This window comes from Macrobrachium nipponense, chromosome 1 (assembly GCF_015104395.2).
Source record: "Macrobrachium nipponense isolate FS-2020 chromosome 1, ASM1510439v2, whole genome shotgun sequence".
Classification (NCBI taxonomy): Eukaryota; Metazoa; Arthropoda; class Malacostraca; order Decapoda; family Palaemonidae; genus Macrobrachium; species Macrobrachium nipponense.
Window position 1 is genome coordinate 170,007,931 of NC_087200.1, and position 22,887 is coordinate 170,030,817.

Consider the following 22,887-nt stretch of genomic DNA (forward strand, 5'->3'; position numbering starts at 1 on the left):
GGTTTTAGTGAAGGTTTTGCGAATTTTAAGCGAGCGTTTAGTGAATGTCTTGTGAATGTTAGTGTTTAGCAAATGCTTAGTATGTAAGTGTTTATTAAGTTTTTAATGAGTGGATATTCACTCACTGTTTAGTATTTAATAAGTATTTAGGGTTTGATAAGCATTTAGTATTTAATGAGTGCTTAGGGTTTAGTGAATGTTTAGTGTTTAATTAATTTTTAGGATTAAGTGAGTGTTTAGTGAATGTTTACCGAGTGTTTAGGGTATAATGAGTATTTAATAAATTTAGTGTTTTAAGTGTTTAGTGAGCATTTAGTGTATAGTGAGTGCCTAGGGAGTGTTGGGTATTCAGTGTTTTGTGTTCTTGAGAGTGTGTGTGAGAGTGTGTGTGTGTGTGTGTGTGTATGCAAGGTGAGTGCTTACTGAGTAAGTGCATTGGGAGTGTTGGTGCTTAGTGATTGTACTACATTACTGTTTAGTTAGTGCTTTGCTATCATATGTAAAGAAAGTCCTGTATTTACACAGGAACCATTTATGCTTGACACTGCTTAGATCCAAGAGCAGATGCTTAGGCCTGACCACAATGGTTGTGGTGTATTTTCATAAGGTAATTTTTCTCTGTGAAATTGGGTCGAATAATAATAATAATAATAATAATAATAATAATAATAATAATAATAATAATAATAATAATAATAATAAAGATTAAAAAAATTAATAGTAATAAAATATAGTACTAAGAGCTGGACCGAGACCTTTCAATATGGCCTTCCGAAGTCACTCTCGGCAGGGAAATTGCTACTCCAGAGATTGACGCCCTATGCTTTGCACACAGCTGACATATTTGCACATTCGGTTGTCCGATTTTTATGATTGTTGGAGACGCATTATAAATCATATTAACAATGGTAAATACATTGAACAGACGTGAGGATATAATATGATGATAGTGCCTGTCTACTGGATATAATGAACAATTAAAAAAAAAAATATTACTAGGGAGAAAATTAGCCGAATAATGGTAGTCACAGCCAACATCGATAGAATGTATTGAAACACATTACATAGGCTGCCTGTGGTGCGTGCCGGCGGGAAGTTAAGAGACAAAAGCACTCAGCTGGCTTTAAACATCAAACTGCGTATCATTTTTATTTGAGTTTAGATTTTCCTCCCTGAATATATATGGTACCTGATACTTGGTGATAGTGTACAGATCAATTTGAGTGAGGCAGCCGAAAATAAGTGGACTATTAGATAATTGACATGATATTATAGGCCAACTTAATTTGGGAGTCAGGAGCTCCAAGTTGTATGATCGTCAATTTCGGGAGGGGGAATAATATGGGGGAAAATGTTTTAATCTTTATAGTTAGCTTATCCTGAACAATTCATTCGCATTTCCGTTTCCAGTAATTATTTGTGTTGTGATACATCATCTCTTTGTGAATGTGCGGGTGTTAAAACAGCTCTTTATGATGGGACTTTGATCTTAATGTCAATCGAATTCCCATATCCGATAAAAATTTCATTTCATCCACACGAACCGACAGCAACTAAAGAACAATTCAGTTATGGTAAGACACGTTGGGCTTCGAACCTCGACATGGCAGCAGTGTCCTAACTATAGGCAAGAAAAGAAAATGACCAAAGATGCTATTAAAACGAGAATACTTATCTTACTTATGACTGGTTTAATTATTAAAAAATGGCTCAGCACACAGCACACATACTTGTAGCTGTTGCCACTTGTGACCCCCTCCCATTCAGATAAAATACTTTGTGTGAAGTAATAACTCCAAACCAAAGGATAGTGCAAATGTTATGTATATATATTATATTATATATATATACTATATATATATATATATATATATATATACATATATATATATATATATATATATATATATATATATATATATATATATATATATAATATATATATATATGTGTGTGTGTTTGTGTGTGTGTGAAACTAAAGAAAGTAGACCAACCCTAGTAAGTCTCACACATAGTATTTATATAGATGTGATGGGATTAATGAAGTGAAATATTCCAAACTTCAATAGGAATTTTTAAAAATATCTCCGGCAGTAATTCTTATCCTGAAACATCACAATATTTCTTGAATTTTATGCCTTTTACATTTTATCAGGCTCACGATTTTCTTATACTTACCATATTTCTAATATTAATATTACCTATGATAGATTTTGAATTATTTCAAGGTGTCCCATCTCTCCCTTCCAATCGTAGGTTATGTCTGTGAAGGGGTAACCACCCACTAAAAGGACTGGCATTACCATCACAGCATTCTAAGATGTGCAGTGCTATTGTAGTACAAATTTTACTTGGTATCTCCAATGTTGGATGCAAATCCTGTCTCCCCCTCCCCACTCGTTGTGGGGTGTCTGCCAGGGGGTAACCACCCACAAAATGTCTGTCATTACCACCACAGTACTCTAGGATGTACAGTGCTATTGTATTACAAATTATACTTGGTATCTCCGATGTTGGATGCAGAGCCTGTCTTCCCCTCCCCCTCCCCCTCCCAACTCGTTGTGGGGTGTCTGTCAGGGGGAAACCACCCACTAAAATATATGTCATTACCACCGCAGTACTCTAAGATGTGCAGTGCAATTGTAATACAAATTTTACTTGGTATCTCCAATGTTGGATGCAGTTCCTGGCTCCCCCTCCCCCTTCCCCCACTCGTTGTGGGGGGGTCTGTCAGGGGGTAACTACCCACTAAAATATCTGTCATTACCACTGCAGTACTCTAGGAAGTGCAGTGCTATTGTAGTACAAATTTTACTTGATACTATATGTTGGAGGGAGATCCTGTCTCCCCCTCCCTTTCCCCCTTCCCCCCCAACTCGTTGTGGGGTGTCTGTCAGGGGGTAACTACCCACTAAAACGTCTGTCATTACCATCGCAGTACTCTAGGATGTGCAGAACTATTGTAGTACAGATTTTACTTGGTATCTCCATGTTAGATGCAGATCCTGTCTCCCCCTCCCCCTCCCCACTCGTTGTGGGGTGTCTGTCAGGGGGTAACCACCCACTAAAATGTCTGGCACTACCATCACAGCATTCTAGGATATGCAGTGCAATTGTAGTAGAAATTTTACTTGGTATCTCCAATGTTGGATGCAGATCCTGTCTCCCCCTTCCCACTCGTTGTGGGGCGTCTTTCAGGGGGTAACCACCCACTAAAACATCTGTCATTACCACCACAGTATTCTAGGATGTGCAGTGCTATTGTAGTGTAAATTTTACTCGGTATCTCCTAAGTTGGATCTAGATCCAATTAACCCCCCCTTTTCAGTGCGTCTGTCAGGGGGAACCCACCCTCCAAAATGTCTGTCACTGGTCATTCTATATTCAGTAGAGTCTGCAGATATGTTATATATTAGTTTCATCTAGTATCTCATATATTGGATCTAGACCCAAAATCTAACAAGCAATTAGTGGTGCTTGTTAAGTAAGCCACCCATATATTTTCGGCAGACGATCAGTTTCACAGTTTACAAGTCTAAATACCAGTAGGGGTTACAGTCGGTATCTCGTTCGTTGTATCTCAATGGTCCGGGCTGCCGCTCTATTATGACGGGGGTTCCGTTCTTGAGGCGTGTTGTAAGCCGAAAATCGTTGTAAGCCGGAAAATCATCAAAAATCCTGAGAAAACCTTACTTTTAATGCTTTGAGTGTATTAAAAACTATGAAAACTGCATTTTTATTGCATTTTTCATAAAAAAAAAACCTTCAAATATTGATTATTTTGCATTTTTGGAGTCACATTTCTTCCACCAGATCAGTACTGTAAGCTCTGTAACCCTGGAAATAATTTCTGACGAATATAATTGAAAAGGGTTGTAACCTCGGAATGTCGTAAGCTGAACCTCTCATAAGCCGGGGACTGCCTGCACATAATTGTGTTGGTTATGCTATCACTGGTTGGTTAGAGCCACTGTTCCCAGAGTAAGTGCCAGTTAGGATATTGATGTAGTATTTGTAACCTTAGTTTAAGCAATTGACATTGGAGTAGTAAGCTGCGTATTATTATCCTGTACAAACTGCATAGGATGAAGAGTGGTGTAGTATTCAGAGAAGATAATTCATTCATATCTTATCACACCATTGTTCTACCCACTGGAGTGCTGTTCTTATATCCAAGTTTAAACATGTGGGCCCTAGTGGGCAGCTATGCCAGATGTGATTCATATTTTGAAGTGGTTCTCTGCAGGGGGATTCAGCACCAATTGTGTAACCCCATCTCTGGGGCATGTAGTAAACCTTCAAGTGGTGCCCCTGTTAATCTAAATTTTTGGAGACTAATTGCTACATCGTGCACCCTACCCTAGTCCAAGAGGTGGTAAAAGGATAAACCCTCAGCCTCTTGGCAAGATGAGTAAGCTCAGAATTATCAGCTTCAATGCTGAGGGCCTGTCAGGAGTGAAAGCAGATCTGCTCACTAACCTGAAGGCCAATGTACTGTGCATCCAAGAGAAGATAATCACTTTGCAGAAGCAAACATAAAACCGGGAGAAGAAGTAATACTGTATGCCCACAGATTAGAAATGCTAGAGTGAAAGAAGAATGGATATAAAGATTTAGAGAAGAATAAGAAATTAATGAAAATGTTTTTGATAACAATCCCAGAAAAAGTGTAGAAACAAAGAGGGCAGGTAAAAGTATATACTGGGATGATATCTAGGAAATCTTGGAGGATTTGCAATATGATCAGGATGAAAGAGATAAGTGAAGGTTAAACATAAGATGTGATAAGTCAGGTACAGATGCTGTGATACATGAAGAGCATAAGGCAGTAAGGAGGTTGAAGGAGGAAACAAGAAGTGTGAACGATCCAGAGACAAAAGCGGCCAAAATAGTAAGGATTGAAACAATTGGAACAGGGGAGGAAGTAGAAGTAGGGAAAGGTATCAAAAGGTGAATGTGGGAAGACAGTACGTACTCTAATGGAAATACGTAGGCCTAATGGAAATGTAAGAGGACCCCAAGCAAAGATGAACGTTGGGAGAAAATCACAACTTTTGAAAGTATAAATTGTATTTTTCCTAACCATACAAACCTGAGGTCCTTTACAAAAGGAATTACTTTCAGCGCCAGCTGGAACTTGGTCGTAAGATTCTATAACAAGGTAGTTAGGCAGTAACTGCTTGTCCGATAGTCCGGAGTCCCGCCCGACTGGACGTAAACATTCCACTTTGCTTTACGCCCAGGAACAGATTGAGGGGTGGCATGAGGTGGGCCTATATGTAAAGGACCTCAGGTTTGTATAGTTAGGAAAAATAAAATTTACTTTAAAAAATTGTTATTTGTTCCTACACATTATACAAACCATCGGTCCTTTACGTAAGAAAGACTCACTGATTGGTGGGAAGAATCTGAGTCCTGTGAACAGACTGGTGTTCGCCCAACCAAGGTTCCCTCCCTGGTCGTAAGATTACTGCAAGACCAATGGGCAGACCTCTGGACCAATTCATAAGAGGGAGGCATGCATACCTCATATTACTAATAGCAAACAAACTTCTAGTCGTAAGAGGCCAAATATATAGCATTGGGTTTGTCTCTTACTGCTGTACACTTCCCCCCTTGTTAGGGAAGGGATGGATACATGCTTCTATCCGTAATGAAAGGGAGAGAATGAGCTCAGTCACATAACTTACCTGCATCTATTGCCCTCTCCAGCATATGGCGACCGACACTCTCTGGCCGCAGGAAGAGAGAAGAAGGAAGAGAAACCAGTCACACTCTCATTTGCTCTCCATTCATACAGTTACACAAGGACGAGACGCAACCTTGTCCCGTTAGAAGAGCTGGGTAAGCTACACAACTTGAGCAGCCACCACGGGTCCCAAGGAAAAAGTGTCCTAGGACCTGTGGCCAATATCCCGAAGGTAGAAGGAGGTGAAGGTGGTCTGGTTGGACCACACCCCTGCCTTCAGCACCTGTGCAACCAACAGGTTCTTGTGGAACGCAAGGGTACAACCAATACAGTGTTCCCCCCGTATTCGCGGGGGATGTGTACCAGACACCCCTGCGAATACTTAAAACCCGCGAATAGTTAAAACCAACACTAAAAATGCTTATAACTGCCTATCTTGAAAGTTCAGATGCCAAATGTATATACCTTTAATAACATTCTACTTCAAATATACCTAAAATTACTAACCTATTACTGCATTAATCTTTGAGGTTATATATTAATATCATTTTAAAGTCCTCTTAAACATTTTACCATAAAAATAGATATACCTACAGCAAATAACAAGAGAGAGAGAGAGAGGAGAGAGAGAGAGAGAGAGAGAGAGAGAGAGAGAGAGAGAGAGAGAGACCAATGAATGGCAACATCATATATTTGACCCTCAAGAGTGAAATTATGAATTATTTCTGAGACAGAGAGAATAATAATGGTGAGAGAGAGAGAGAGAGAGAGAGAGAGAGAGAGAGAGAGAGAGAGAGAGAGAGAGAGAATAACTCCTAGACTCCGCTTCCTCCCCTCCACCAATTCGTATATCAAACTCATTTACTCCCCCGCCCATGTTCCTCCAAGTGGATAAAAAGACTGGGAATCGCTATTTTTAATTAATCTTATTAATATTTGAAAATCAGTTATAAGGTAAATCATTTATTTACACTACAAAACAAATAAACATACGAGAGAGAGAGAGAGAGAGAGAGAGAGAGAGAGAGAGAGAGACCCCGAGAGAGAGAGAGAGAGAGAGAGAGAGAGAGAGAGAGGGTTGTCCTTATTTAAAAAGAGTGAAATGGATAGATTATTGTACTTCTTTAAAATACTATCACATGTGAATTTTGAGATTAGTTATATTATTATTATTATCAAAAATAAAAATTAATAAACATACACATGTACCATAGAAATTATCTCACATCAGCAAAAGAGAAAGAGAGACAGAATTTCAATGATCCGTAGATGGCAACACTGGATTTGACAGTTGGAACCCAGCCACCAAGCTGGCTACGTGTTCAAAACAAAACAAAAAAAGACACGAGGTTAAAAATGCTTTCCTTTTATTCTTACATAATTCTTAAATTTATAAGCTAAAATCTTACTAATTCACTATGGTATTTTCTTTAATGAATTGATATTATTGCTGTATATTAATATTAATATTTGAAAATAGTAAATCATTTTTCTGGGCTCAGCTCGTGTCGGCCTATGAAAGGATCCTTAATATCATTCTTTCTAGGTAAAATTAATCTAAAATTACCAGAGAAAAACAAAATTAAGAAAATGTCAGTAAAACTGACTCGCTCACTCTTAAAAAGAAGTGTCGGTATGGTAATAGGGCGAGTGTGGAACACTACCACGAGACAATCACCAATTAGAACTTCCAATCAGAATCCCCCCAAGAGAGAGCTGATACCAACGGGCGATGCAGTCGCTACTACTAACTACTAGAGGACGCCACGGACAGCAGCGCCCCTAGCGGACATTCCTTAATTTTTAGCGCTAGCGTCAAGACGCATTTTTCCTTGTGCTGTGTTATTTTCGGGATTATCCTTTTCTACCATCATGGAACGCTCTGCTATTGCTACGGCTAAGTTAAGTAACTCATAAGTAATGTTTTACCTCATTTTGTCTTCCGGGTACCAGTATTTTCCTCTTAATAGGTCATATACGGTTCCCCGGTTGCCTCGTGGTGGCGCCATGCTGCCTCGTTAAGAATTCCCGGTCCTCCATACTGGGATTCTTTATACTTATGGGCTTACAATATTGCGTTCATTGTTTCTTTACATCGGTTTTAGCTAGTTTAGCCCTCCTACCATGTCTTTTGAGTTTGGTATTTAGGGATATTATATTATTCCGGCCCAGCATCCCGGCTCTTGCTCTTCATCGGCTATCGCTGGCTCTGAGTAGGCTTCTGTTTCTTGGAACAGTCTGCCTCCTCCTGGGCTTCTTTTTCTTTTACTAAAAGTGTCTTTTCCATCTTTTCGATGTATTTAGTTATTATATTTAGGGTGTGGTTAGGCTAGCCTAGGTGCTTGTTCCTTGTATTGGTACAGTCTGGTTCACGTGGCACCCGCTCAACGGTTGTGTTGCCTCGCGGCCTAGGCCACTTGCGGGTCCACGTGTTCCATCGCACCTTACCCTGCCCCTGCCCTCCCTCTCTGGTATAGGGAGGGGCTGGGGGACCCCTTGGTTGTCATGACAACCTCAGTCGCCTTCTCTCTCTCCCTCTCTGAAGTGAACAGAGGTTCCACCCGCCCAGCAGGGGGTATAGGGCGACCACTCATGATGTACCGGGGTCTCCGAGGCGGGTAGTCGGTGAGGCGGGGAGGAGTAGGCCATCCCTCCCCCCCTCTCTCTCCCGCCGTGTTACGCCGAGACCTTCTCCTCCCCCCCTCCCCAGTTGCTCAGCCACCTCCCTCGCTATAACGAAAGGAGCCTTCCGTCGCAGCCGGGGCACCTTTGGTTATAGATTACTGGCTCCGCTAGCGGGCGGGTCTGGGCACTGGGCAACCTAGTGGTCGGTTGCTTGCCTACTATATCCTTACAATCTCTACCCCGCTACCGGAAGGGAGCTTGCTTCTTACCACCCGTGCACTCTTCTAGTAGCTGGTGGAGAGAGGTTTGTAATTATTATTATTATTTAATTATTTTAAGGATATACCCTAATTTTACAATGAATTGTGCAATGTTTTTATTATATTTCTACCATACCCGCCTTTTTACGTCGTGGTTTCCTTTTACCACCACTCCTGGTTGGTTTCCCTTTGCGTCTCCGCCATCAGCGGAGCTATAGCCTAGGGCACGCAACCAACCTGGTTACCACACGTATTTTGGCGGGGCTCTGGTTTAATCTAACTTTATCGCTCCGGCACCAGCGGAGCATCTGTTAGACTGTAAGTGTGTATCCTGTACTCATGTATCTTTCCACTTACAGGCTACCAACTGCCAGTCCCAGCGTGTAACGCGACGCTGTTCGATCCCTGCGGCCACGATGAGTGTAGGTCTCACGCCCCCTGTGCCACGTCTTTCAACGGGATGATCGTCTGGCACCCAGAAGCCTGCGCCATCTTGCTACGACCTGGTCGGTCCAGCTGGGAGATGGGGTAAGTCCATTATAGGCTTCATTATCATTATTTCTAACAACTCTTAATCATAAGTTTGTTAACTCCGTGCCACCACTAGAAGCTCATCTCGCTTTTCTTTCAGGCTATCTGGTGAGGGAAGTCGCCCTCGCCACCCTGAAAGCGTGGGTGGGCGGCTTCGGGAAGAACGCCGCCAAAGGCCAGCCTTATATTCTTGATAAGAAGCTGGCCGTCCAGATCTTCCCTGCGGGCAAGTCGACTGGCTATGTTGACCCCTTGTCCGCGGCCCCTCGATAGCCTCCATCCAGCAAGACCTCCAGCAACCTTTGGGTTTTTCGTAGCTGCCCAGGAGTCGGGTCCCGGACGTTGCTGCCCTGGACCTTAACATCGAACCCATGGCGGTAGGGGTGGGAGGATTTGTTGGTTGAGGTAGGTGTGTCGGGCGCCCAAGGTCTTTCCTTGGGTGCTCCTGGATCTTCTCCTGTACCCTCTTCGAGTGCTTCTTTCCAAGGCTTTGTGGGATCTGAGATCCCTACACGCTCTCCCGCTCTCTCTGTACCCCCAAAGGTGAAGGGACAGAGAGAACCGAAGACTTTGGCTAAGACAACTTCTAGGAAGTCGTCTTCGTCTTCTTCGGCTAGGAAGTCTTCGACTTCCTACGCCGACGCGGTGAAAGCGAAGCGAAGCTCTTCTCACTCAAAGAGCTCTAGAAGCAAGGCCCGCTTCTAAGGAGAAGGCCCGCGCTCCCAGCCGAGCCAGTTTGCCTTCTCCCGCCTCCTCCGCTTCCACTCCGGCCTCCACTTTCCCGGCTACGAGGTAGGACAGGGCCAGGGCTACCCCTTTGATCCCTCTGCTTTCTCAGCAGTGGTTGATGGCAACAGGGTGGGCGAGCTGGTTGGCTCGCAAGTCTCCGCCCTGGGGACGAGATTCGAGCAGATGTTCGCACAATTGTCCGAGCACTCTGTCTCAATCAGGCCAGTCGATTCAAGATCTCTCTAACAGAGTTAGGGAGAAATGAGGACCGAGTAGCCGGGCTATCTCAGGCTCCTCTTCCAGTTTCCCCAGTGCCAAGCACTGGCATTCTCCAACTCCCGCCATAACGATTCTCTGCCAGCTTTCTCCATGGAGAACCCATGGAGAGTAGCTGCCTACGCTCCTTTCAAGGATGGGATGATCTCTATCCGGAGTGTGGAACTCGGAGGATCGAGGACTTCGAGTTTTACCCTCCGGGTCTGACGCAGCCTTCATCGGTTATGCTAGGCTGACTGTAACGGCTCTGACTAGGGAAGACAAGATCTCTAGAGAGTCTGTCCTGTATAGTAGAGATCATGCCCAGCGGGAATGGGTTCACTGCCTTGAGGACTGGGAGTGTACGACTAAACTCCAGGCCTACAAGAGTCCCTTTACTATTTTCGCGACGGAAGAGGAAGTTTCTCTTCCGTTCGCTACGAAATTAGTAGAGAAGTCCCTTCAGGCAGTCCTCAAGGATGAGCCCATCCCACAGTTGAGGGAGGCGGAGTCTACTTCTCCGCTCTTCCTGGCTTTCGGAGAATTGTGGGAGAACTTACCAGCTACATTCACGCTTGGTAAGCTCAAACAAGGACTGCGCCATGGACCAGTTCGGCGAGAAGCTACCGAGGCTGCCGGATTCCCTAATCCAGGCAGAGTTTGATGCGCGAACCCAGGGTTTGGTAGGTCCCTCAATTCCCTTATAATCACGGAAAATGGCTGCTCTTTCTACGCTACGGAACCGCTGTTCAAGATTTTGGCAAAATCTCAGTTCCAGACGGTACTTTCTGACGCTTTTCGACTTCTTCCAGGCTAGGAGGAATTTGCGGAAGCATGTTCTACAAGAGTGTACTATTTAGGCACGAGCCGAATAGACTCTTGGCTTTCTAGCATGTTGGGAGCGGATCTCTTCCCAGAGTCCGCTGTCAACGAAGTGCACCACGAAGCTGCTAGGCTCAACCAGAGCCTTAGAGCTAGGTGGGGTATTTCCTCGAAGAGGAAACAAGAATCCGTCCCCACTGCTGGTAAGAAGCAAAAGAAGGCTGGTAAGAGGTTCCAGCCGTATCAGAAACACCAGCAACAGCAGCAATTTGTGCAAGCTGTCCCCCAGTTACCCAACAAGGACAACCTGCTAGTTCGAAGCAGAACCAACCACCTATCCTCCTGTTGTCCCCTCAATCTCAGCCGTCCACCTCCTACGCAATCTCGCCAGCCTTCAACCCTTCATATGAGGCTCAAGGTTACAAACAACCAAGAGGTAGGGCGAGAGGTTACTTTTCTCGTCAGCGTGGCGCAGAAGGGCAACAAGGAGCAGGGGGGCGTGGTGGTCAACCCGCCCATCAACAATGAGGCTCCCCAGGTAGGAGGGAGGCTGTTCCTCTTCCGAACAGGTGGGGGTTCAGGCAATTGGGCACAGAGCATAGTGTCCAAAGGATTGGGTTGGAGTTCGGATCAAGAGCCTCCTCCAATCAAATCATTCCACCAGATACCATCAGAGGAATTGACAGATTACGCGGAAGAACTCCTTCAGAAAGGAGCTATTGCGAGAGTCAAGCATCTAAAATTTCAAGGTTGCTTATTCAGCGTGCCAAAGAAAGGCTCAACAAAAAGAAGGGTAATCTTAGACTTGTCAAAGCTAAACTCTTTCATTCGTTGCGACAAGTTCAAGATGCTTACCCTCTCAGCAAGTAAGGACCTTACTTCCGCGTGGAGCCGTCACATGCTCCATCGATCTTACAGACGCATACTATCATATCCCTATAGCCAGGCACTTCCGCCCATTCCTAGGATTCAGGCTAGGAAATCAACATTCTCATTCAAAGTGATGCCCTTCGGTCTGAATGTAGCCCCCAGGGTATTCACAAAAATAGCAGAAGTGGTTGTACATCAATTGAGAGCTCAGGGAATCATGGTAGCAGCATACCTCGACGATTGGTTGATCTGGGCACCAACAGTCGAGGAATGTCTCAAAGCCACCAAAAGGTAGTTTGCTTTCTGGAACATCTGGGGTTCCAGATAAACAAAACGAAATCCAGACTCACTCCAGAGTCTCGTTTTCAGTGGCTAGGATCCAATGGGATTTGTCTTCCCACAATCTGTCAATTCCAGTGGCCAAACGGAAGGAAATAGCAAAATCTGTCAGGCAATTTCTCAAATGCAAACAAACGTCAAGGAGAAACCAGGAAAGAATCCTAGGGTCCCTCCAGTTTGCTTCGGTAACAGATATCCTCCTGAAGGCAAGGCTGAAAGATTTAAATCGAATTTGGCGATCAAGAGCAAACTCCAAATATCGAGACAAGTTGTCAGTGATCCCACAGATCCTCCGCAATCAACTCCGTCCTTGGTCAAAAGTAAAAAACTTAGCCAAGAAAGTACCCCTTCAATATCCCCTTCCAGTGTTAACTATTCACACGGCGACGCCTCCCTGCTCCGGGTGGGGGGATACTCTCAGTTCAAACAGGTTCAGGGGAATTGGTCAGTTCAATTTCGCCAGTCCACAAATAAACGTGTTGGAAGCAATGGCAGTATTTCTTACCTTGAAGAGACTGCTTCCCCGAAGAAGTCTCATCTAAGGCTAGTTTTGGACAGTGCAGTGGTAGTTTCATTGCATCAACAGAGGAGGTCCAAGTCCAAGCATGTCAATCATGTCATGATAGCCATCTTTGCCTTAGCAAACAAACACAAATGGCATCTATCTGCCACTCACCTGGCAGGAGTAAGGAATGTGATAGCAGACCCCTGTCCCGGTCAGTTCCTCTGGAATCAGAATGGTCCTCTAGACGACGGGTCATTCCAGTGGGTAAGCCTGAGAGTCCCAGGTCTCCAAGTGGATCTCTTCGCCTCACAAGCGAACCACAAGCTCCCTTGCTATGTGGCCCCCAACCTGGACCCTCTGGCTTATGCCACGGACGCCCTGTCGTTGGACTGGAATCAGTGGAGGAGAATTTATGTTTTTCCTCCAGTGGAATCTTCTCTTGAAAGTCCTAAGCAAACTAAGGTCTTTCAAAGGGATAGTAGCTCTGATTGCACGGACTGGCCCAAGAGCAACTGGTATCCTCTTCTTCTGGAATTGGGTCTCCGACCTCAACGGATCCCCAATCCCAAGCTATCACAATCAGTACAAATGAGGACTGTGTTCGCTTCCTCAGGAATTCTCCAGACCCTAACTTTATGGACTTCATGAAGTTTGCGGCTAATAAAGATGCTAATATTGATCCACAGAATATTCTCTTCCTAGAATCAGATAAGAGAGAGTCAACCATTAGACAATATGACTCAGCTGTTAAAAAATTAGCATCTTTCTTGAAAGAATCGAACACTGACAACCATGACAGTTAATCTGGCTATATCCTTTTTCAGATCCTTGTTTGAAAAAAGGTTTAGCAGCTAGCACTATTACCACTCATAAATCGCTTTGAAGAAAATCTTTCAAGTAGGTTTTCAGATAGATCTGACTGAATCTTATTTTACGTCTATCCCTAAAGCCTGTGCTAGACTTAGACCTTCCCAAAGGCCTACTACAGTTTCATGGTTCTTAAATGATGTCCTCAAACTAGCTTCAGATACTGACAACTCATCTTGTACATTCATAATGCTCCTGAGGAAGACATTATTCTTATTAAGCTTAGCCTCAGGAGCTAGAATTTCAGAACTGTCGGCTCTATCCAGGGATGCGGGTCATGTGGAATTCCTCCCATCAGGAGAAGTTTCTACTTGCTCCGGATCGTAGCTTTTTAGCCAAAAATGAGGATCCTCTGGCAAGGTGGGCCCCTTGGAAAGTTATCCCACTTCCCAGGATCCTTCTCTCTGCCCAGTATCAACTCTTAGAGCCTTTCTATCTCGTACTTCTTCAAGATCCTCAGGTGCTCTCTTCATGAGAGAAAAAGGTGGTACTTTGTCAGTAAAAGGTATTAGGCAACAAATCCTTTACTTCATTAAACAAGCCAATCCTGAGTCATTTCCAAAAGCACATGATATCAGGGGAGTAGCCACCTCAATTAATTATTTTCAACATATGAACTTTGAGGATCTTAAAAAGTATACTGGATGGAAATCCCCGACAGTCTTTAAACGCCACTATCTAAAGTCCTTGGAATCTTTAAAAAGTTTTCAGCAGTAGCAGCGGGAAACATTGTTTACCCTGATACTGTATAGTAGTCGTAGTATAGATCCAGGTCTCCTTTCTACCTACAGCTTCCAACATGCCTCACCCTATCGCCATGCTACTCGGATATCCTAGCCTTAGCCGTGGAATCATTATAGTGGATTGTCCTTATTTTTTTTTACTAGGGACATCCACACTTGTACTGATAGTGTACTTCAGTGTACCTACCCTATTATTTTTATAGCTAGGGTAGGCCACAATGTGTTTGTATATTTACCACAATGTACTAATAATGTACTTCAGTGTACCTACCCTTATTTTTATGCTAGGGTAGGACACAGTGTGTTTGTATAATTTGTAAATAATTTCAAGTAATCCCTTTTAGTTTATATTTTATTACATGCATCACTGTAATTACTGAAATTACCATTTAAGTACTTTAAGATTACTAACATTCTGTTATTTTACTGTTTAGTATAAGTTAGTTTAAGTGCTTAGTTTGTATGCTGTAATTGATTTACTTACATTATATCCATCATTTTACACTGTTTTTCATTATTCCTTTTTTCCCATCTTGTCTGTTTCTCTGGTACTCTTTCATAGGCCGACACGAGCTGAGCCCAGAAAAGGGATTTTTGATTTTGACGAAGGAAAAATCTATTTCTGGGTGATTGGCTCGTGTCGCCCTATGAAACCCCACCCCCCCTTTTATTGTTTTTTCCCCCCTTGCAGGACAAGATGTTTTTTATTAAGGATGTCCGCTAGGGGCGCTGCTGTCCGTGGCGTCCTCTAGTAGTAGTAGTAGCGACTGCATCGCCCGTTGGTATCAGCTCTCTCTTGGGGGGATTCTTTGATTGGAAGTTCTAATTGGTTATTGTCTCGTGGTAGTGTTCCACACTCGCCCCTATTACCATACCGACACATTCTTTTTAAGAGTGAGCGAGTCAGTTTACTGACATTTTCTTAATTTTGTTTTTCTCTGGTAATTTTAGATTAATTTACTAGAAAAGAATGATATTTAAGGATCCTTTCATAGGGCGACACGAGCCAATCACCCAGAAATAGATTTTTTCCTTCGTCAAAATCCCTTATTTATCATACAAAAAACATACATCTTTGTAGGAGAGAGAGAGAGAGAGAGAGAGAGAGAGAGAGAAATATTATTCTTATTATGTGATATCATTTAAACTTATTAAAAACTTACTAATACAGTATTAAATCAAAATTCCCCCCCCCAAAATATTTGATTTAAAATAGTAAATCATTTTTGTATCATAAAAATGTATTTTAGTCATGAAAATAAACATCAAAATACACTAATTAGTGATTATTTTCGTCGAAAAAATTGCCGACAAAATGGGTGGGTGAGGTCCGTCCTCGAATAATTTCTAGATAGGTTCCAAAGAAAATCTGCGAATGTGTGAGTCCGCGAATCCGGAGAACGCGAATACGGGGGGAACACTGTACCTCTAACTTCGTGAGCTCTCGGGTAAATGGTACCGGTGTCGAAACTCCTTTCGGAGGAGTACACTTTCCTGATCACCTCACAAAGCCAGAAAGAAATAGTGTTCTTGGACACTTCTTTCTTGGTTACCCCAGTGCTAACGAAGAGGCGTTGACACTCAGGCCTGAGATGGCGAGTTCTCTTCAGATAGTGCCATAGTACTCTAACAGGACAAAGTAGCATCTCTTCCAACCTGCCAAAGCTGAGCTGGCTGTTCCTGTCATGACAGAAACCATCGAGCTGCCTCCCTGAACCTGCTGATCCGCGAGTCAGCGGGGAAAATTTGTGCTGCTACAGTATCAATCAGCATGCCCAAGTACTTTATCCTTTGCTTGGGGTTGGGATCAAACTTCTCAAAATTTATCACGATCCCTAGATCACGACTAAAGTCGAGAAGGCGATATCTGTCCTGTAGCAACTGTGAGCGAGAGTTTGGTCCAGCCAATCGTCGAGTTACCTCAAAAGACCTATCCCGACTGAATAGCCCCAAGCCAACACCAGAGTGAACACTCGTGTGAACACCTGAGGGGCCATTGAGAGTCCGAAACAAAGTGACCTGAATTGGAACACCGTCCCATCAAGGATAAAGTGGAGGTACTTCCTGGAGGACTGATGGATGGGTATTTGAAAATACTCATCCTTCAGGTCCACTGAAAGCATGAAATTGTTCGCCTTGATAGAATTGAGCATGGAATGTGCTGTTTCCATCGACAACAGAGTTTGGCGAATGAATCGGTTCAGAGAAGGAGCTATCACCGGTCTCCAGCTGCCCCCTAAGACTTCTCCATCTGGAAAAGTCGGCTGTAGAACCCCGGTGACAGATCTGGCACGATTTCTACAGCCCCCTTGCTCAGCATCATCTGCACTTCTTCCTTGAGTGCTATGTCCCTGGCAGAACCAGGAATGTATGTCTGGTGTTGGACTAGGTGGGAAGTGAGGGGTGGCCTCGACTGAAAGGGGAGAAGATATCCCTCCCAAAGGACATCAACTACCCAGGTCTCGGCTAAATAGTGCTGCCATGTTACCCAATGGCTCGCCAGGCACCGCCCCACTTTCGGCAGCAGGCGAGGGGGAACGCCGTCCATAGCATTTTTCCTTCTTCCCCTTTTGCTTACCCGCCTTCCTGCAAGAGGAGGAGGCTGAGAGGGGAGCTGACGCTCACCTCTCGAAGCGAAGGAGGCAGGCTGGGTCTTTCCACGTGCCCCCTTCGACAGTACAGAAGTCTTCGGGGCGGAGGAAGAGCTAGCTAAGCTCCGAGGCTTAGCCACAGTTGAACGAGACTGCCCAGAGGTCTTTGTAACTGCCAGATGTCTTCGTAACTGCCTGGTGTACTAAATGGTCGCTGTTTTCAGCTCTCTCTTTCTCCACCACAGCATTAGCATTCACCATCTCTCTAGGGAAGAGAGAGGAGGAACCCAGCAAAGGTCAATTCTTAAGACCCAATACCTCTTAAGACCCAATGCCAACTCCTGATCAGCCACCCTGGTTACCCGATTCAGGACAGCATCCCTCCTCCTTAGCACTGGTAGGCCCACAGGTTAGCAGCCTGGTGGGCCAGATAGGAGATAGCCCTACCTCCAGACTGACAAAATCCCCTGAAAGCCGAGTCTTCTCAGAGAGCTACAGGTCTCGAAGAAGCTGCAACCCTGGATACTGCGAAGGACCACAGATCCGCCAGGAGACGGCCTGGAAGGCTGCCATAGCGGTAGACTCCATTGCCATTGCCTCTTGCTGCATGAACCAGAGGTTCTCTGACAGCAGGTGTTGCAGAGGCAAGCTAATTCCAGGTCAACCTGTTTGGTCGGGAAAGGGTCAGACGAAGGCATGTAAAAGTGCCGCTGATGAGGCAGAGGAGAGGGAAGCAACTTGTCTGACCAACCGGACCTAAGCAAGGCTTCTTGTCCTGAGACAAGAGCGTTCACCTGGTCCAGCACACCGTCAGCCAAGGAAGACCATGGAAGCCCTACGGACGCTCTGGGTTCCTTTTTTGGACCCCAGAACGACTCTAACCCTGATGGACGGTCAGAGAGGGCAACCACCAATCCTTCCCTGAAGTCATTGTACCGACGGATCAGCGTGATGACCTCGGCAAATGACCTCTGTATCTCAGGGGTGACTGTGTCCTGAGGTGGTGGACTGTCGGGTCCATCCAGGCTGAGCCTTTCCCGAGACACTCTTCCTTCAGAAGGAAGAATCTCGTCAGCCCTCCTATGACCTCCTCTGACCACTTGATCGTATGACATCACGGGTACTAGGATCGAACCGGGCACATATGCTCTTGTGGACGGACCGAGAGAAGCGCACTCCTCACAGTAACCCCTAGCCGCCTTGCTCTCTTGGTGTACCCCAAGGAAGTTGAAGGGACAGGTGAGGCAGATCTGATGCTCCCACTCTGTCTACCGGCTGAACCGGAGGACGGAGAGGACTGCAGGCATTCACCAACCCATGGTGATGACCGGTATGCAGGTCTAGACCAGCAGTCTCCCTGCGGAGAAGCGCTGGTCCGAGGAAGGTAGCGTTGATCTCTTGGGTCAGGGGAACCACTACCAGGTGCCTGGACCGTCTGATCATGCTGGTGTGATCAATGGTCGGGTGACAGGTAGTGTCCATCAACGCGGTGAGAATGAGCACCGTCCTCTCAACGTGTCACGCCCCAGAAGCAGTCAAAGCTGCTCTGGGGACCAGAGGACCTCCTCCCAGTCTCACCTCGTGCACGGTCCGGTGGGACCGTCATGTCAACCCTGGGGACCATACGAGCGTTACGAGAACAATCACCGGGTAGGCGAGAGTCACCTAGGTGACTCTTACCATCTTCCTCCCTGTGCTGGAGTCCTGGTGTTGAGCGTACTCAGCGCCCTGGACTCTGGCTGCACAGTCACCAGCAGGTGACCGTACACGCGGAGAAACTCACTGGCGAGAACCCAAGACGGTTCCTGGTCCAGAGGTGGAACTTCTAGAACCAGGAGCAGAGGTACCAGCAACAGCTGGTACCCCTATGATCCCTGCCTTTCTCTTCCCTGGGGAGGGAGAGGCGGTTCCCGTTCCCAAAGGAACAGGGGGACTGGCAAAAGGCCCACCTGTCTCACCAGGACGATGAGACAGGCCCTTAGAAGTCCCTGAACGAGACTTCTTGAGGGGGGGGGACCACCTTCTTCTCCCGCTGGACAGCCTCGGAAGGAGAAGTGGAGGAGGCAGCAGAAGACGGCGATGAAGACAAAGATGAAGACAACAATGATGACGACACCTTCCTCTTCTTCTTAGACGTCCTCTTCGCCAGCTTCTTCAGGACAGCAGAAAGATTCCCCACCCAGGACTGGGCTGCAGTGGCTCCCGAAGCAGCAGGCTCCAGCATGACCTGGGAAGGAGGAACTGATGATGCAGCAGCACTTCCACGGGCAGGGACAAGGGCAACAGGTATGGCAACGGAGACAGGAGGGAAGTATAATGGCAAGCTCTTCGGGCACTCGAAGTCTGGAGGGGGAGCGAGGACAGCACAACCTGCGAAGTATGTGGCGCTGATACTTGCACCACAGCAGAAGGGGTCACCAAAGTAATATGCTGTGTGTATACCAAGTGTGGTGGTGCCGCATACCCAGGTGTTGAGACAGTTGTCGTTGTCCTTGACTCAGCTACGTGTATTACTGGGACTGCTGCGAGATGGTGAAGCAGTCCCCGTAACGAAGGAGAGCCAAGAAGATTCAATGTCCACCATACCTGCTGTAAGTCCCCACCTGTGGAGGCACACAAACCTGAAGGAGCAAAAGTCGGGTTAATGGGGGGAGTTCCTGTTCGCCCAGAGGGAGAAGGCTCCCTCACCTAGCAGACAGAAGTTCCCGAGTACCACTCCAAGTAAAAATGTCTCCCGCCCTCTTCTGCACTCTACAGATCGAGTGAAGAAGTGGAGAGAGACATGTCCCCCGAAGGGAAAAGAGTGAGATGGGGGAGTTTATGTGGGAGAAGGAAAGAAGACGATGTATCAGTCACCAAAGGAGTCGAGGGAGAACTCTCCAATGACGCCTTGGCAGACTTATGCAGCTTCTTCCTACCCTCGTATCTCTCCCACTGCTCCTCTGACCAAGAGATACAAGTGTCACAGGTTTCCGTTTTATTACATTCCCGCCCTCAGCATCTTGCAAGGAGGGCGTGAGGGTCCACATCTCCACTGGAGTGTAAAGCTCCACATTTGCTGCCCCCCACTCCTGGGCATAATTACTGCGTAGGCTTATTTGATTCATGGGCTTGCATATTATAAATAAAAACACACAAACAGGCAGATAATCACAAATATATTCAAAAGGAAGGACAAGAAAGAAATTGGTGATCTCACGACAGAAGGGGGCAGAGAGAGAACATCTGCACATGATGGCAGTTGAAAACAAAGTGGAATGTTTACATCCAGTCGGGAAGGACTCCTGACTATTGGACAAGCAGTTACTGCCTAACTACCTTGTTATAGAATCTTACGACCGAGATCCAGCTGGCGCTGAAAGTAATTCCTTATGTTAAGGACCGATGGTTTGTATAACATGTTGAAACAAACCTGTTTTAGATGTGGGAAAGTAGGACATGACAAATTAACTTGTAGGTGGACAATGAGTACTTGCTTTGGCTGTGGAGCAAATGGCCATTTGATCAAAGACTCTAAGAAGATAGACAACTTAAAATGTTTCGGTTGTGGTCAGACAGGGCACAGGATAAGATATTGCCAGAGTAATAGGAATGGGAATCTGAATATGGCCTATGTAGCTAGATGTGGCAATTGTTGAGGAAAGGGGCATTTTGTAAGAATGTGTAAGAGCCCCAGAAGTCATTGTAACAATTGTGGAACTGATGGGCACCCAACAGAATTGTGTAAGAGTAAAAATGTAAATCAGGAAACTAGAGATAGAGGAGTTAAATGTTAGTGGGAGCACTGGAGAGAAATGGAACCGTTGTTTATGCATAGTAACAGAATGTGGAGAAGTAAATTTGAAAGCGCTGATGGATACTGGTTGTGAAGGGAATGTAGTGTATAGTTAAATTTTTGATGGAATAAAGGAAGGTCAGAGGTAAAAGTAGATGTTAAGTTCAGAGAATCAGTAAGAATTGCTGGTATGTATACAGATGGAGGAAGACTTTTATGTTGTAGATGGAAACAATATTTTATTGGGCTTTTGTTTTTGAAAAAGAATAGAATCAGGTAAGGAAGTGATAGAAATCAGAATGGGGAGACACTAGTGTAAAATTTTATGTCCAGAAAGGTGGTAAAATCGAGGGAATAGTGATATCGGGAGTAGAGATATACGCCCTAGAGAATGTTAACCTGCCAAAAGAGAGTAATTATGAAAGGGAGTGTGTGGAGGAAGAAAGTATTAGGGAAGCAGAGCCTTCTGTGCCAATAGTAATAGATGACAAGGAGGAAGATGAAAAAGAAGTTTGTTTGATAAATGAGACCAAGCTGTATCAGTGTGAACATGATAGAAGTGATAAAATGACAGTAGGGGTTAACATAAACCATGGTCAGTATTGTGGATTAGTAGATACCGGGGCACCAATTTCCTTAGTAAATGCACAAGATGTTACAGATATAGAAAGGTTGAGCTGGAGTATCAAAAGGAGAATTATAAATATCCCAATAAAGGGGATACAAGGAAAGATTTCAAGATGGGAAGAGGAAAAGTTGAAAGATATATGGGATTTTTGGAGGTTGGTTGTAGGCTTGTGGTGTTAGGAAACAAATACATGCCTTGATGTTTCCTGTTTGGAATAAATTTTTTGAGGATGGATAAGTTGACCATAGATGTGGGGAAAAGGATTGTTGTTGAGGTAGTAGTAGTAGCCAAGATACAGAATGAGTTGGTGTCTGTATGGCTAAGTTTGTGGGGTTGGTTAGTATGAGTCAGAGTGAAAATGAAGATGTGCTAGAAGTAAGTGGGAGTGATAGCAAGTTGCTGACTATGGAGGATGCAAAAAGAATGCAGCGGGGATGCTTTTCTGTCAGTACCTTGAGAACTTGTGTGAGAGAGGGAATATCGTTAAGTTTGTGGCCTTCAGTCTTGAGACTACAGGAGGTTTGCAGATAGGTTTGCATTGTGTGAAGATATAGTCTACTTTTCAAGAGTGGTTGAGCGAGTTGGTGTATATGCCTGTTTTTGCGGAAAGCGGTGTTATAGGAATGTGTTAGTACATAATAGGAACGGCCATATTAGGAGGTTCAAGTTGGTGGAGTGTCTGAAAGAGAGGATGTTTTTGCCATATTTGAAGAGAATTTGTGCAGATGTGGCGACTACATGTGAAGAGTGTCAGGGAGGAAAGTAGCAGAGAGTATAGCGAAATCCCCGTATTTGCAGACTAACGTATTCGCGGATTTCTCTCTGCAACATATACCCCCTTATTTGCTGAAAAGTTGCCAATTCGCGGTATTTTTATATGAGAAATATCCACAAATTCCTGTTTTTTTATCAATTTCATCATATAATGTACTTTTTGTGATAAAGCTATTAAAAATTCAGGTATAAACAATTTTAGTGAGTTATTCTTCAGTTTTAACTAACAAAATAGGCAGGTGTTCATACACCGTATACAAACCTTCCGTCCTTTACTTAGGATAGATTGCAGCTCAGCTGAAACTACCGGCTAATACAATCTTTCATATACCGAGGTAGTTAACTACCAGGCTGGTAGTTACCTGCCCGGCGTTGGGGAAGCACCGCCTCTCCACCAACTCACTGAGTCGTCACTGATTACAGCGGGCAGCGAGGAAAGACCTCTCTTTTGCTCTGCTGTCTTGTTGAAATTATTCATAACATTCTTGTTCTCTTTCTAGATAAATGCGAGTATGTCTGACAAAATGCTTATGCGTCCCTACCCTTGTGTCCCGGGCCGTAGGTGTGGGACTTTCATGAGCAGGATTGATAGACCCTCACTCCCTTTGTTCTTGCAGGGGGCATTCCTGTACATCGGAATACCCGTGAGGAGTGTCATACCTAGTCGCCTGCCAACTGGGTTGAGTATCGCCGGCGGCGAAGTAAGAAGAAGAAAAGGGATTCTTCGCCTTTGAGTTCTTCCTCAAAGACCAAACGACCCAGTCCTTCTGCTTCCTCATCGGGGACTCGTCCTTCAGGACCTTTGGCATCACTCCTCCAGGAGTGAAGCGCATAAGAGTGACGATTTAACTCCTGGCCAGCATTTGAAAGGGCGAGACCTGCCC